Genomic DNA, 16,215 nt, shown 5'->3' with positions numbered 1-16,215 from the left:
CAAGTTTTGGATCATCTTCCTTGATAGCCAAGAACACCCATTCCTTTCCATAGCCAGAACCACTAGCAAAGTCTTGTGTCGGTTCATCATCAGAATTAGTCACACCTTCTTCATCTACAAAGTAACATGATTTATCTCTATTTTTCCTATACTTATGCTTGTTCTGATATTGAGGGTTAGGCTTAAAAGATCTTCTATCTCTTTCTTCAAATCTTGAATTCCTTTTAGGACATCTAGATGCAAAATGATCTATCTTATTGCATGCAAAACATTTAAAAGGTGATTTTACTTCATACTTACTTCCTATCGGTCCTTTGGGTACTCTTCTAGAAAATAGGGCTTCAATTTTCTCAAATTCTTCATCTTCCCTCTTCATATCATCCAATTCCTTCACATACTAAGCTTTCCAATCTTGCTTTCCGGTTGATGATGTAAATGCATGAAAAGAAGTTTCAGACTTCACAACTCCAAAAGGTCCAAATTCTTCAAGCTCAAAAGCAAATAATTTCCCAACCAAGGTATCCCTATTGATAGAGGTATTAGCCATTGTTATCAATTCATTAATTGTAGTAGCCTTCATCTTAAAAGTCGGTGGTAAAACTCTCAGAACTATAGAAACTATTTCATCTTCACTCAGAGATCCACCACAACATTGAATTCCCATGGAAATTTCATTTACCCTTTCCATGAATGCAGTAATCCTTTCATCTTCTTCCATCTTCAAATTTTCATATCTCACCTAGTAACCATTAAGTTTAGCAATCTTAATAGTAGGTTCACCTTCATTAAGAGTCTCCAACTTGTCCCATATAGCTTTCATTGATGATTTGTCAGTCAATCCCATTATTTGTTGATCAAAAAGTGCACACAAGAGGGCTTCTCTAGCTCTACAATCATTCTCAAGCTCCTTATCCAAGTTTGTTGGAGGAGGATTTCCAGATGCCAGATTAAAAGGGGTTACACCATTCTTAGCGATCTCCCAAATTTCCTTACCAAGACATCTTAGATGAATCTCCATTTGAATCTTCCATACTCTATAATTTATTCCATCAAGCCTAGGAATTTCTCTCCTAAAGACAACAGTAGCTGAACTAGATGAACTTGGACTATTAGACAACATAGGGTCTTCCTCAAGCGGTTAAGATTTTGTAGAGAGGACCAGAGCTCTGATACCAATTATTGGACAATTCAAATAACTGGAAGACAACTAAGAGGGGGGGTGAATCATTTGTCACCAGATTACCGGAACCTTAAGCAATTAAAACTTTAATACCGGAACACATAAGATCAATACTGGAATACATAAACCAATTACCGAAATAGAAGATATACCAATTAAGCACAAGCAAAAATTAGAGAATAGATACCATCCACATGACACCAAGATTTGTATGTGGAAAACTCGGTAAAGGGAAAAACCACGGTGGGAAGCCTACCCACAGTCAGATAATACTTCTTCACTAAGTATGTGATTACAAATTTAGGGTCTTGCACTTGGAGGAAGGCCAATAGCCTAGAGTACACTACTCATTGCAAAAGGAGTCTCATTGACTACATAAAAATACAGATTACAATCCAGAGGACTTAATCCTCTTACATAAACCCAACTTGATCACCAATGATTGACTAAATCATCTCCATGAATGATAATTACATTATTCACTTGCATACATCCTTTCATTATCCCTTACATGATCTACAATGAGATCTTACATCATATATATACAAACCCTTGACCATAAACAATAAGGTTGGCCACTAGATAATAAAGCAATTAAATAATTACAAAATATGTTGGCCTAACACCAAACAAATAATATCCAACCCATAAGACATCCTGGAAACACTTCGAGAAGACCAAACAACACATTACATTAAGTCGCTCCAAAACCTAGATAGTATTGGACACAATTTAGGTCCCCACATGCTAAAGCAATGATCCCAATCAGCCAAGTCTCAAACACGATCACCATCAGCATCTCGAATCTTTACTAGAAGCCGCACCAACACCACTTATGCATAACATCAAAAGATCTTCAATAAAGCTCTGCCACTGAAACCCTCACCGGATCAACAAACCAAGCTTACCAACATATAAGATAAAATCCGATCACCATATCAAAACCAATTAACTGAACATGAATCTGAGTAGCATGAATACTAGATCTAAGCCAATTCCATAAGCCAAAGCATACCAGAGTATACCGGATCATCATGATCTTACCAGCCAAAAACCAAACAACTTACCGGGACCAAAAGGATACTGATAAAGTAGCCAAAACAATTGGTGTTGACATCAATGACAAAACATCAATGGAACACATAATCAATTCCTCCAAATGGCCAACAGAAGTCTCAAAGAGCTAATATGACACTTGGGAAGATTTATTCAATTTCTATGATGATCTCACATGGGTGAGATTTATAATGATTTGAATCTATTTAGTTTATATCTAATTAAACCAACTCTTCCAAATCATGAAGCACTTGAAATAAATGAAATTATAGGGTTATGTGATAAGGGAGAGAGTTTGACAAAGGAAAAAGTGAAAACTTCACAACATTAATTGGTGCAAACTTTGATAGGTTCAGTATAATTAATAAGTAACATTATAAACCTTACTATGTGATATGTTATGATGGGTATAGAATAAAAAATCATATATGCCAATATGAAGAGTTTGGATATTAACAACCCCATTCTAATCATGTATGAAATTATTTTGTATGCAAAGGAGTTTTATTTGTGTGAAGTCCTAAGGGACCACCTACTAGATAATTTGGACCACACAAGAAGGATATGTTGGAAACTTGATTTGTTGTGTTGTATTGTCATTGATGTCACTAAGTGTTGAAAATGGTCCACAAGTGAGTGCTATGGTATTGTTGGGTGGTTTGGTGAAGATGTTGAGGTGTTTTTGGAAGGTTGGTTTAGTGGAAATTTAAATATGTAGGAAACAATATTTATGCAGGAAAGAGTTTTTAATGTCTCAGTGGAAGAATGATTTGCATTCCTTCGGTATGTGAAAAGTATGTGTTACTAGTTACTCTGTATATAATTTTTATGTTTTTTACATATTGCACTATCGAGTTTGTAGGTCCTCTATTACTTAGATGGTAGAGATGGTTGTTGTTGTTTCTGATAGTGGCTGTCTATTAGAACTGGACTCAAGAATTCTTGGTGGCTTTAGGATATGTGGATTCAAGTTTTACGATTTGGAGGAAATTTTTATTTGGTTTGTGCAGTGTTCCAATTCAATTTTTAGTGATCATTTGGTTGGCAAGTGGAGTTATGATATTTTGAGTTCAGTGTTGTCAGTTGGTATGGTCTCCTATTGACTGTGGTGATGTATCCTACTTAAATCATATTATTTTGGTCTAGGTTTTCTTTGGAGAATGAGTTTGCATACTATTTTGGGTCTCACCAAGATGTGTGGAGATCTGTATTGTGTAATTTGCATCGAAACATAGTTTTGGGTCGACTAGTTAACGTGCTTTAATGTTTATCTACATGTTTCATTTGATGTTGATTTTGGAGGATGTGTTAGCATGTGTAGTTCATTGGAATCATTTGGAAAGGATTATTTGTGATTATTTGGGTCCTCTTTATCTCTTAGAGTAGACCAGAATGGATATTTTAGGTTTGGGTGGCTGAATTTATGTAATATTATTTATTTTATCCGTGGTTGACCTATTTAAGGTTTTCAATGGTTAATATTATATATAAAGAGTACAGATGTGTGAATGAATCTATGGGATGTGTGTGAATTGACAAGTAGCAAGCATGAATGATTTTTAAAAATATTTAATGTTGGAGATGTGTGGAATTCAATTGTGAAGAGCTTTGATGATGATATCTTCAGTGTGACAATGTTTTGAGATAGTGTTTAAAGTTCGATGTTTTTGCCATGATCTTGTTGCTTAACAAAATAGTTCAAGGGAAATTTCATGATCAGGAGATATTGTTCTTTTCAATTAAACTACTCTTTTCTTTGCTTAAGGATAGTGTGTTTCTTAGCAGCTTTTTGTATCTTACCTTGAGACAATGTGTCTCAGTATTGCAAGTCATTTGTATCTTTCCCTAAGGTTGTGAACCTTAGTTTTGCAAGTCCTCTTAGGGGTAGTGAGTTATAAAGGCAACATTGTAATGAATTATATTCATATTGTGAGTGTGATTCTCATCATGATTTTTCCCTCCTTAGAGTTTTCTATGTAAATATGGTGCTCATGTGTTTGTTGTGCTTTGTGCTTTCATGATTTATTACTACAATCATTATATAGTTGTGTTTTAAAGCTTGAAGGATCAGAAATTAAGTATTTTGAGGTCCAAACTAATTCTCCCTCCTCCACCTTCAGTCTTGTAGTGTGGTCAACAATTGGTAAAAGAACAAGGTTCCTCTTGAGATGCTTAACCACTTGAGGAAGATCTAGAATGGAACAAGATTTCACCTACAAGGATCCAAATTTTGAAGTCATAAATTATGCTTATTGGAAAGAAAGGATGAAATATCATTTAGCAACTTTTTCGGCTAAAATATGGAAAGAATTCAGAAGGGCTATATTGATCCTCAAAATGGACCTACAACTCTGAATGAAATCAAAGCATATGAGAATAATGCAAAAGCTATAGTTGCAACTGTCACTTGTTTGAATGATGCAGTATTTAGCAAAGTTATAGATGCAAAATTATCTAAAGAAATCTGGGAAAAGTTGAAGAGTGTATTTGAAGGTTTGAAGGTGACGAAAAGACCAAGCAAGCCAAGATTACAAATCTAAAGCACAAGTTTGAGAATGTGAGAATGTTTGATGACAAAAATGTTGAAGGCTATATTCATCGAGTGATTGAAATTGTAAATGCATTTAGAGATGTTAGTGGAATGCTAGAAGAAAGTGAAGTTGTAAGGAAGACAATGGTAGCATTGCCCAAAAGCTATAAACCTAAGAAGTATGCTATTGATGAAAGTCATGATATGAATAAGTACATTTTGGACTAGCTTCTTGGTTGACTCTTTACCTTTAAGATTTTTGAATTGGATGAAATCAAAAAGGAAAGGAAAGAAACAACTGTTGGAATCCAATAACACTGAGAGGAGGGCTGAATCATAGTTATACCAGAAAGTTCAATTTTAACCTTATTAAAACATACATACACCAACCAATATACCAGTACATAGAAATTAAAATAAGTAAAGCAACCAATAAGCCAATAAAAAAAATGAGAACCATAACACACAAAATTATACATTGAAAACATCAAAGAGGAAAAACCACATTGGAATTTGTGACCCACAATATCAATCCACTAGCCATATGAAGAGATATTACAAAATATAAGTGACTAGCACTTGCAAGAAGGCTTATAGCCTAGAGCACACTACTCAATACAAAAGGAGCCTCATTGACTACATATAAATCCAGACTACAATCCAGAGAAGTGTGGAACTGCAAAAGATAACATCTTCTATGCCAAAATACAATTCTAGTTAAGCTCTGTTTGATCCGGTCTGAAACCCTAAACCCTTTATCGGAATAACCCTTACATGAATCTCCTCACATACATGATCTCTCTGATATATTTAACATCATATCACATCCACATATCCATTACATTACATTACGATTACCATTGTCATTACAAAATGATCTAATCCATTTGACCTATATACCCTATACAACTTATCATGCCTTATGTCGGCTTACAAAGATAATTACAATATCAATATACATGTCGGCTAGATAACATAAATACATGAATATCAAAAATAATTGTTGATGTCTGATCCAAGAGATGTTGACCTGCAATACCGATAACCTTATTCTAAACCATGTTGGCCTGCATTGTCAAAAACAAAAGAAATCCTTCTATCTTGGCGGTGTAGTGTCTGTGAAGTGCTTGTCAGTACATAACTGAACTAAAACATGAAGTTAGAATAATATACCATGTTGCCATCAATGACAATATAGTGAAACCAACTGATTAAGTGTCAATTACCAACAACAAAATTCAAAGTTATAAAGAAGCCTGAAGAAGAACCGGAGGAAAATGAAGACATTGGTGAGATTAAAGAAAACTTTGTGAGAAGATTGAAGAGAGTAACTGGAAATTACAAAGGTAAGTTACCCCTAAAATGTTTTTGTTATGAAAAAATTGGTCATTATTCTTCTAGATGTATGTATAAAGATGATTATGATAGAAGACCTAATGGTGATAACAAAGGAAAGGAGAACTACAAAGGGAATGACATAAATATGAGAAGAGATGACAAAGATAAGAAAAAGAAGTGTTTTTGTTCAACAAAGACCTACTCATCTAAAGAAGAAGATGTTGATGAATCAAATAAAGAATCTTTGTTCTTGGATATAGAAGAAAAGAATAATGAGTAGTCTGAAAGTTCAAAAGATGTGAAGAATAGTGAGAAACTAATGAATGTGAAGACTGCACTACATGAACAAGTAGAACCAAAAGAATGGATCATTGACTTTGAATGTTCAAATAATACGACTAGTGATAGAGGTAAGTTTATTGACCTTGAGAAACATGATGGTGGATCAGTTATGTTTGCAGGAGAGGAAGCGATGCCTATTTATAGAAAAGGAAGCACCTCTATTGATGGTAAGTATAAAACTAATGATGTTTATTATGTTAAAGATTTGAGACTTAACTTATGTGTAATTCAGAAATGTAGTAAAGGTTATATTCCATGGGTCTGGATGTGAAATTAGAAAAGGAGGGTCTGGAAGACTGGTTGCAAAATATATTATGACTAATGAAAATGTTTGCTAATAGTGGAAGCAATTGTTTGTTGGAATAAAGTAGTGAATGGTGGTTGTGGCATAAAAGAATGGGACATATCAACTTTTATAATATGGTGAAGATTAGTTCTAATCATGTTGGGACATATCAACTTCACAGCCTTTAGAGTTGGTTTAGAGAAATCTATGTGGACCTACAAGGACAAGAGGACTAAGAGGATAGAAGTATTTTATGTTACTTATTGATGATTATGCTAGAATAACATGGGTTAATTTCTTGAGAGAAAAATATAAAGCATTAGATAGATTTAGATTATTGAAGTCAATGATTGAGAATTAGATAGATGGTAGATTCAAATGTATAAGGTATGATAGAGGAGGAGAGTTTACATCAAATGAATTTGATAAATTTTGTGAAGAACATGGCTATTAGGAGCCATTTTTATGCTTTGAGGATTCCTCAGTAGAATGGTGGAGTTGAAAGGAAAAATAGAATTTTTTTTGAGATGGCTAGAGCTATGTTGAAAGATGCTAACCTTTGTAATGTGTAGTGGAAAGAAGTTGTGCATATTGTTGTTTATCTTCTTATGGAAAGAAGTAGTAAGGATGGAAGCTATAAGGATGTTTCTTTCATGGTCACTCATAAGAACTTTAATGTATATCAAATGGATTTCAAGTCAATATTCTTGAATAGAGAACTTGACGAAGAAGTATATATTGAACAATGGGTTTAAGTTATCATAAGATTTGGATATGGTTTCAAAATTAAAGAATACATTTTATGGACTCAACCAAGCTCCTAGAGCATGGTATGCAAGGTATTTATTGTAACAAAATTTTAGAAAAGGTAATATAGATAGCAATATTTATTTCAAAGTTGAAGGTGATAAATTGTTGATTGTTGTTGTGTATGTTTATGATATCATATTTGGAGGAGATGATAGTGTATGTAGGAAGTTTGAAAAAGAGATGCAAAAGGAATTTGAGATGTCTATGACATATGAGTTATCATTTTTCCTTGGTATACAAGTTACTCAAACAAAATAAAGGCATTTTTATTTCTAAGACCAAGTATATCAAAGATACGTTAAAGAAGTTTCAGAGGGAGAATCCTAAATTGGTTGCTACTCCTATGGATATTGCTTGTAAGTTAAGCAAGGATAATGAATTTCTAGATGTTGATCAGAAAAGGTATAGATATACGATTGAAGGATTGTTGTATTTGACTATTTCATGACCAAATATTATGTAGGCTATTTGTTTGGTGGCTAGATATCAGGCTAGTCCTAAGAAATCACATGATCAAGCAATGAAGAGGATATTCAGATATTTGAAAGGGACTCTGGACTATGGGTTATGGTATAAGAAGGATGATTATTTTACATTGAAAGCATATACATAATCTGATTGGGCTAGATGTGTAGATGAAAAAAAAAGTACAAGTGGTGGTGGATTTTTCTTGCAAGATAAATTGGTCTCCTGGTTGAGTAAGAAACAAGATTCAGTATCATTATATACTACACATGCATAATAAATTACAACAATAACTTGTTACACTCAGACCATGTGGATGCAATAAAATCTAAAAGATATCAAGGTAGTGTATGATGAAGAAATTCCTATTTTGTGTGATAATACAAGCTCCATCAACATTTCAAATAATCTAGTAATGTATTCAAGGAATCTAGTAATGTACCTACTAAAGAATAGATTGCAAATATCTTTACTAAAGCATTGGTAGAGGATACCTTTGAGTATCTTTGACAAAAGCTGGGGGTCATTTCCCCTCCTTTTTTAAACTAGTTGCATTTAGGTGGCACATCTATTTAGGAGGAGTTCTAAAGTTCATCTTTTGCTCCTAGATTGATGTGGTGGATTCTCTTAGTGGAGCGGTGAGTATTGTAGTTATCAGAGCTTATTAGTAAAGGAGAAAGAGATTTTAGTAGAGTGCCCTTTGTATTTTATGTCAAAGAGGGAGAGAGATACAGATTGGGAGAGAGAGTGAGAGAGAGATCAATTATATGTGCTCTTTGTTATTGGTGGTGTTTCCATTAATGATAAAGCGGGAGAACGTTGGAAACTTGAGTTGTTGTGTTGCGTTGTCATTGATGTCAACCTATACTGTGTTGTCATTGATGTCACTATGTGTTGCAGATGGCCCAGAAGTGACTGTTTAGGAATTGTTGGGTGGTCTAGTGAAGATGTTGAGGTGTTTCCACAAGGTTGGCCTACTAGAAGTCTTAATATGTAGGAAACAATATATGTAGGAAAGAGTTTTTAATGTCTTAGTGGAAGAATGATTTACATTCCTTTAGTATATGAAGATTATGTGTTGTGTATTTGGATATAGTGTTTATATTTCATGTATATTGCAATATCAGGTTTGTAGGTCCTTTGTTTCTCAGATGGTAGAGATGGTCCTTATTATTTATAACAGTGGTTGTATGTCAAAACTAACTAGAGAATTATTGGTGGATTCTAGATATGTGGATTTAAGTGTTGCATTTTCAAGGACATGTTTATTTGGTTTGTGCAGTATTCTAGTTCATTTTTTTGGTGATGGTTTGGTTGGAAAGTGGAGTTATAAAGTTCTAATTTTAGTGTTGTAAACTAGCTTTGTCTTTGATTGACTATGGTGATGTATCCTACTTGGATCATATTCCTTTGGTTCAGGTTTGATTTGGAGAATAAAATTGGTTAGTGTTTAGGTTCTCACCGTGGTGTGTGGAGATCCACATTGTGTAATTTGCATCAAAGGATAGTTTTGGGCTAATTGGATAATGTGCTTTAATATTTATCTACACATTTTATTTGATGTTAACTTTGGAGGATGTGTTAGTGTGCGCGGTTCATTGGAATAATTTGGAAAGGATTTGTTGTGATGTATTAGGGTCCTCTCTATCTCCTAGAGTGCACTAGAATATATATTTTGGGTTTGAGTGACCAATTTTTTGTAATATTGTTTATTTTGTCTATGGTCGACCTAGTTAAGGGTTTTAATGATTAATATTGTGTATAAAGGAGTGTATTTGTGTGAATGAATGTATGTGATGTGTGTGAATAAAAAATTAGCAAGTGTGAATGATATGTAAGTGGGTTTTATGTTGGAGATGTGCAAAAGTCAATTGTGAAGAGCTTTGATGATGATATCTTCACTATGATAGTATTTTGAGATAGTGTTTTAAGTCATATGTGTTTTCCATTATTCTATCACTTAACATAGTAGTTCAAGGACAGTTTCATGATCAGGAGATCTTGTTCTTTTCAATTCAACCATTCCTTTCTCTACCTAAAGATAGCATGTTTCTTGGTAGATTTTTGTATCTTACCTTGAGATAGTGTTTCTCAATCGTGCATATCATTTGTATCTTTCCCTAAGGTTTTCCACCTTAGTTTTGCAAGTCCTCTCAGGGGAAGTGAGTTTCAAAGGTAAAAATATAATAAATTATATCCATATTGTGAGTGTAATTCAAACCATTGTTTTCCTTGCTTAGGGTTTTCCATGTAAATTTAGTGTTCATGCATTTGTTCTTCTTTGTGCTTTCATGATTTATTACTATTGTAATTATATAGTTGTGGTTTAAAGCTTAAAAGATAAAAAATTAAGTATTTTTAGGCACAAATTGATTAACCCCCCCTCTCAGTCTTGTGGTGTATTCAACAAGATAAACTACCCATTTAGGTAGGGTTTTCTTAGCATATGGGGAAGTAAATATGGTAAAATAAGAAAATATTGACATCATAAATCAATACCTACATCTAGAGATTTAAAAATATGACATTTAATAGAGAAGCAAATTATGACTTCTTTTGATATCTTTTAGATTGAAATGAAAAACAAAGACAACATATCTTTTAGCATAGTGTGGAGATGCCAAATTGGTATTGCTTTTATTGTAATATATATATTATGTGTATATATTACTATAGAGTTAGTAGAGTAAATAAAATCAAGTGTATCAAGGCTTTTGAATGAAGCTACAAATGAATTAGCTAGAGAACACATAAGAGCATTGATAGTTTTATCGAGGGACCCAAACACAAATAGAGTTCGAACATATGATTAACTTATGGATACAAGACTTGAGGAGGAAGAACAAGACAATTTTGAGAATAGTAAGGAAAAAATTGCACCAATGGTAGGGTATCAAGAATAACCTACAACAGAGTGTTTTTTAGTGGCGAATATTTGCCTTTTGGCGAATTCAATGATTCTATTTTCTCACAATTAACAAATAGTATTGGACAACATGGTGGCCAAATCGCCTAGAATTTCGACGTTAATAGTCCAATGTATTTCAAATTGTCCATTGACCATATACCATTTCACGTGGATGCCCATTATATTCACCTGGAATCACTCGGATGTGGGTATTAGATCACCTCCCTTACTCGCCATAAATAGTAAAATGGCATTGTACCCAAGACCTATTTCGCCAATGGTTAATTAAATCTTCATTGCATGTGCCAACCCATTTTGCCAATTCTTAAATTTTATGTTAAGCATAACGAGACCCAATTTGCCAATAACAATTAAAACATTATAAGCATTCGAGGACCCATTTCGCCAAATTCCAAATTTCCAATGCATATAGAGTATGGCACCTACATACAAATCGGAGGGCCAATAAGATGCATTTTGAAAAACACGCGGAATTTGCCAAAAATGGAATCATGGATTGATATAAATACAATTGAAACATTGAAACAATCTTCCTTACAATTTGTTCATGTATGATTAGTAAATTTGGGAGATCTCGATTCACATTGCGTAATTTTAGTTGGAACCTTGAAGTTGATTGTAGGGCAGAGGTCCAAAGTTGCAATCCTGCAACACAAGCCCGGGCATTCTTCATTCCTAATTCAGAGAATTGAGAAAGTGTAAAGGTGAGTAATCATTTCTTCATACTTCATAGTATTAGTTTTAATTCGTAGTGAGAGGTCAAGATGTTAGACAACGGGGAGACTTCTTAGGGTGGTGAAGGGATTGAGATGTCAGACAAGGGTGAGACTCCTCAAGGTGGTGAAGGGACTGGGAGGCCAGAAAAGGGTAAGACTCCTCAAGGCGATGAAGGGATTGGGAGGCCAAACACGGGTAAGACTCCTTAGGGCGGTGAAGGGATTGGGAGGCTAGACAAGGGTAAGACTCCTTAGGGTGGTGAAGGGATTGGGAGGCCATCAAAATGCCAAAAACTTAGAGATACTACCATAAAGTATTACTTTGGAATTGTCAAATTTTTTGGTCCATCAACTTCTGCAGTTGCAGAAGCCATTCACAGTAGCTCACCACCACCAAAAAGTGGGATTGTCATTGATTTAAATGTGTCAAATGAGGATAACGATACCATCATGGGAGAAGATGTTGTAAGGGATACCCACAATGAGATAATTGACTTGGATGAAAATGCTAGCACTAAAGATGATGTGGATAGGAAGAAAAGTAAAAATGGGGCGGGAGTGGGAAATGATAAGGAGCTTTAAGCTTGATTGGGTAGAAAAGTACCCATTCATTGAACTAGTTCCAAACAATGATGAACAACCAACAAAATGTAGGTGTAAGATTTGTAGCTAGAAAACTAAAAGAGAGAAGAAGTTGCAGCTAAAGCTTGACACCATAGAAAAGCATATTGGTAAGGTTTATGAAACATATCATAGACAGAAAGGAAACACCAGTAGTAAGATGGAAATCAAAGGAATAATGTCTTCATGTTAAGTATGTCATAGAATATGAAGAGCATAACCACAAAATGTCACTGATTGGTAATAGTGGAAATACAATCAAGGTTGGGCTTGAACATGCAGCAAAAGATGCAAATTTGGCAAAGACTATTCAGATGAGTGTTATTTTTCATATTTTGTCGAGAGTGCATCCTATGAAATATCTCCCAGAATATAGTAATTTATTATCTTTTTTGAATGTTCCTCACTATCCTATGTCACATTGGTCAATAAACGCTGGATGGGAAATGAAAAATTGTCTCGCTGAGGTGTAAAAGAGTCAAAATTCATTTCATTATCCATAGATGAAGTTACTGTGGTAGATAAAACTGCTTGGGTCTGTATGCATATGTATACCGTAAAAGAAAAAGTCCGTCGAGCTCATCTACTCTATGTTTGTAAAATGAGGGGAAATTTAACAGCAGAAAATTTATATTTGGAAGTAAAGAAAGTTTTGAATGAAATTGCTGGTATGGATGACTTGACAATTGCTAAGAAGTTGGTGTGTGTTGGAGCTGATGGAGCTGATGGAGCTGCAGTAATGCAAGGTCAAAGGACTGGTCTTTGCGCAAGATTATAATGCTTATCATTCACTGTATGGCCCATCGAATGAATTTACCATATAGAATTGTAAGCAATTTCCCTACAGTGTCAAAAGTTGAAGATCTGGTCCATGAGCTCCACTCATACTTCTGTCGAAGTCCTAAACGTTTTGCATAATTTTAGATTTTTGTTAAGGGAGTAACAACAAGAAACAAGCTTCTAAGGGATGTTGAGACCAGATGGATCTCCTTGCATGGATCAATGGAATGAGATATAACAGAATATCAATCCTTGATCGAACTAATGTATGAGCAACACCTCACAGTGGACAAAGCTCCCGATCTCTTACATAAGTTAAGTGATATAGAGACTCTGTTAACGTTATCTAGTCTTCTCCTCATGTTGTATTCAATGAACAAACTTGTTAAGAAAGCCCAAGATAGAACTATGTATATCAATGAGTATAGCACTCTACGTAAAATGACATACTTGGCCTTGGATGGTCTATATTCAGATCTAACAAGGTGAAGCCCAAATTTTTTTAGGTGGTAGATAATTATAGATTTGAATCATGCTGAATTTTTTTTACGTTTCAATGCAAAAAATGAGTTATGTGTCTTTGTAAAAGGATTTTAGATACCAATGTACCAATCTAAGACGGGAAAGCGAGGCAGAGCACTACCAATTAAAAGGAAGATTTTGATAGGATTGTTAAATCTATTAGTGATAATTTTAAGTCTATTGCGTACAAACTTTCAACTGAGATTCATGAAAGATTCCCTTGAGAAGAAATACTTGAATCCATGGGTTGTGTGTATCCTCAATTTCGGCATTCATTTGGAGATAATCCAAATGACACAAAGGTGTTTCATAAAATCCTAGAGGAATTGATATTAACATTTTCAAAAGATGCATATTGCAATGGATAGTCAATAGAAGGAATTTTAAATTGAGATCATCTTAAAAAACAATGTAAATGCTTTGCATTGTGTATGAAACAACTGTTGGAAAACTTTGAGAATCCATTTGAACCTGGATCAATAACAAGGCTTTGGAAAAGGATAGATCAGAGTGAAGTATTGCATACTTCAATACCAGAATATTTCAAACTTGTTGATTTATGTCAAACAATGATATTGGGGTCGATGGAAGATGAGAGAGTTTTTAGTGCATTAGGGCTTTTGAAATCAAAGATCAGAAACAAACTAGACAAAAATTTGGAAACTTGCTTGAGGTTGTTTGTAACTCAGTATAATGTCAGAGATTTTCCTCATGATAGGACACTGGTAATCTATAATTCCATGCGTGAAGGATGAGGGTTGTACAACACTTCAAAAGTTGGTGGTGCTACTACTAGTGCTGAGACAAATGATGGATCTTAGAGTCAACATGAAATTGAAGACGAAGACATTTTTGAATACCTGACTCAGAATGAAGATGGACCTTTTGGTACTAGTTAGGTTTAGGTACTTGAGTCTATTTGGGATGTAGAAGCCTCAGAGTCCAGACTGAGTCAGTGAAGTGAATTAGCAGTTAGTTTTTAGATATTTATACTGGATTTCTTGAGTCATATTAGTTATTACAATTTACAAGTAACAAAACTATAGTTGTTGTTAATAATTTTTTATATTGTATTCCTTGAAATTGTCAATCAGAACAGATACTTATTTCATATTTTTAATTGTGAATTTGAATTATTAGTAAACAATTAGAATTTATTTTCTGATAGTTGTTTGTAACAACATGTTGACTGCTACTATATTTTAGTTCTAGTTTAAGAAATTTAGAGTCTTGACTCTTAGAGCTAAGAGAATACATTTAAATCTGCATGAAGTTTGATTCTTGAATATTTATTATCTTTGGTAAATTGGTTCCACATTATGCTTAACATGAAATGGAATAATTTGTGTCACAAGATCTATAAAATTATTTATATTGCATAACTATTAGAACCTTTCTACATTAAATGCTTAACATGATGTTAGAACAACATTTTTTCCATTTTTCCAAAATTCCAACTCCAAGGCTCAAAATGTCCTTTGTGATCATAATCTTCATCTTAAAATATGATATATTCCCTTCTTCAGACTTTCCAAATTCAAAAATACCCAATACTGTTCATATCGACAAGACCAGACAAAGTATGTCTGACTTCAAGGGTCACACCTGTTAGGACTGCAATTTTTTTGGCTAAGTCATGTTGAGCTTCGATTCATGTCATGGGTTTATCCTCTGGTTTTATGGAAGTGTCTTTTCCCAAGTTCTGGTCATGTTCATGGTGATTAGATTTTTGCATTTGTTTTTGGCGTTTGTTGGTTGATTGTCGTGCGTTGAAAATATGAGTTGTCCTCTCTTTATTTGTCCATGTCAACATCAAGGGTGGTCAAACGGTCAGTCAAAAATGTTCTATGTTTCATCTCTAACTCACGGATCAATTTCATGTTTAACATTTTAAGTGGCGTGTTAGGGAGTGTTAGTTTGGATTCGAATCGTGAGGTCTGTAGCTTTTTGGGTGTTAGCATTTTATGTTGGTGAGTTGGATATTGTTAATGAAATTGCTTTGGTTGTGAGGTCTCGAATTGGTCTAATTTCATGCATTATAGCCACGAGATTTAGCGAGTAAGTCATTTCATACAGTTGTTTCTAGCTCTCATGTTTGTTTAATGTTAGTATTTTTAGGTCGCGTGCTAACGACTAGACAATTTGTGGTTAAGTTTTATGTTTATCGCCAGCTCGTGAGGTTAAAGCTTTGAAGAGGTGATCAAGTTGCAAGTTGGCGACAAATTGGTTTGGGTTTACATCGTGAGGTCTCTATCTTTTTGGGTGTTAGTGTTTTATGTTAGTGAGCTAGAGATTGTTAATGAAATTTCTTTGGTCACGAGGTCTCGATTTCGTCTGATGTCATGCATTATAGTTGTGAGAGTTAGCGAGTAACTCATTTCATATAGTTGTTGCTAGCTCTCATGTTTGTTTAATGTTAGCATTTTTAGGTCACGAGCTAGCGAATAAACATTTTGTGGTTAAATTTTATGGTTATCACTAGCTCGCAAGGTTAAATGTCTGAAGACATGATCAAGCCGCGAGCTGGCGACAAGTTGGTTTGGGTTTAAATATCGAGGTCTCTAGCTTTTTGGGTGTTAGCATTTTATGTTAGCGAGATGGATATTGTTAATGAAATTGCTTTGGTCACGATGTCTCAAG

This window comes from Cryptomeria japonica, chromosome 5, assembly GCF_030272615.1.
Source record: "Cryptomeria japonica chromosome 5, Sugi_1.0, whole genome shotgun sequence".
In the NCBI taxonomy this organism is placed as follows: Eukaryota; Viridiplantae; Streptophyta; class Pinopsida; order Cupressales; family Cupressaceae; genus Cryptomeria; species Cryptomeria japonica.
The sequence above is the reverse complement of the archived record's forward strand: the minus strand, read 5'-3'. Positions refer to the sequence as shown.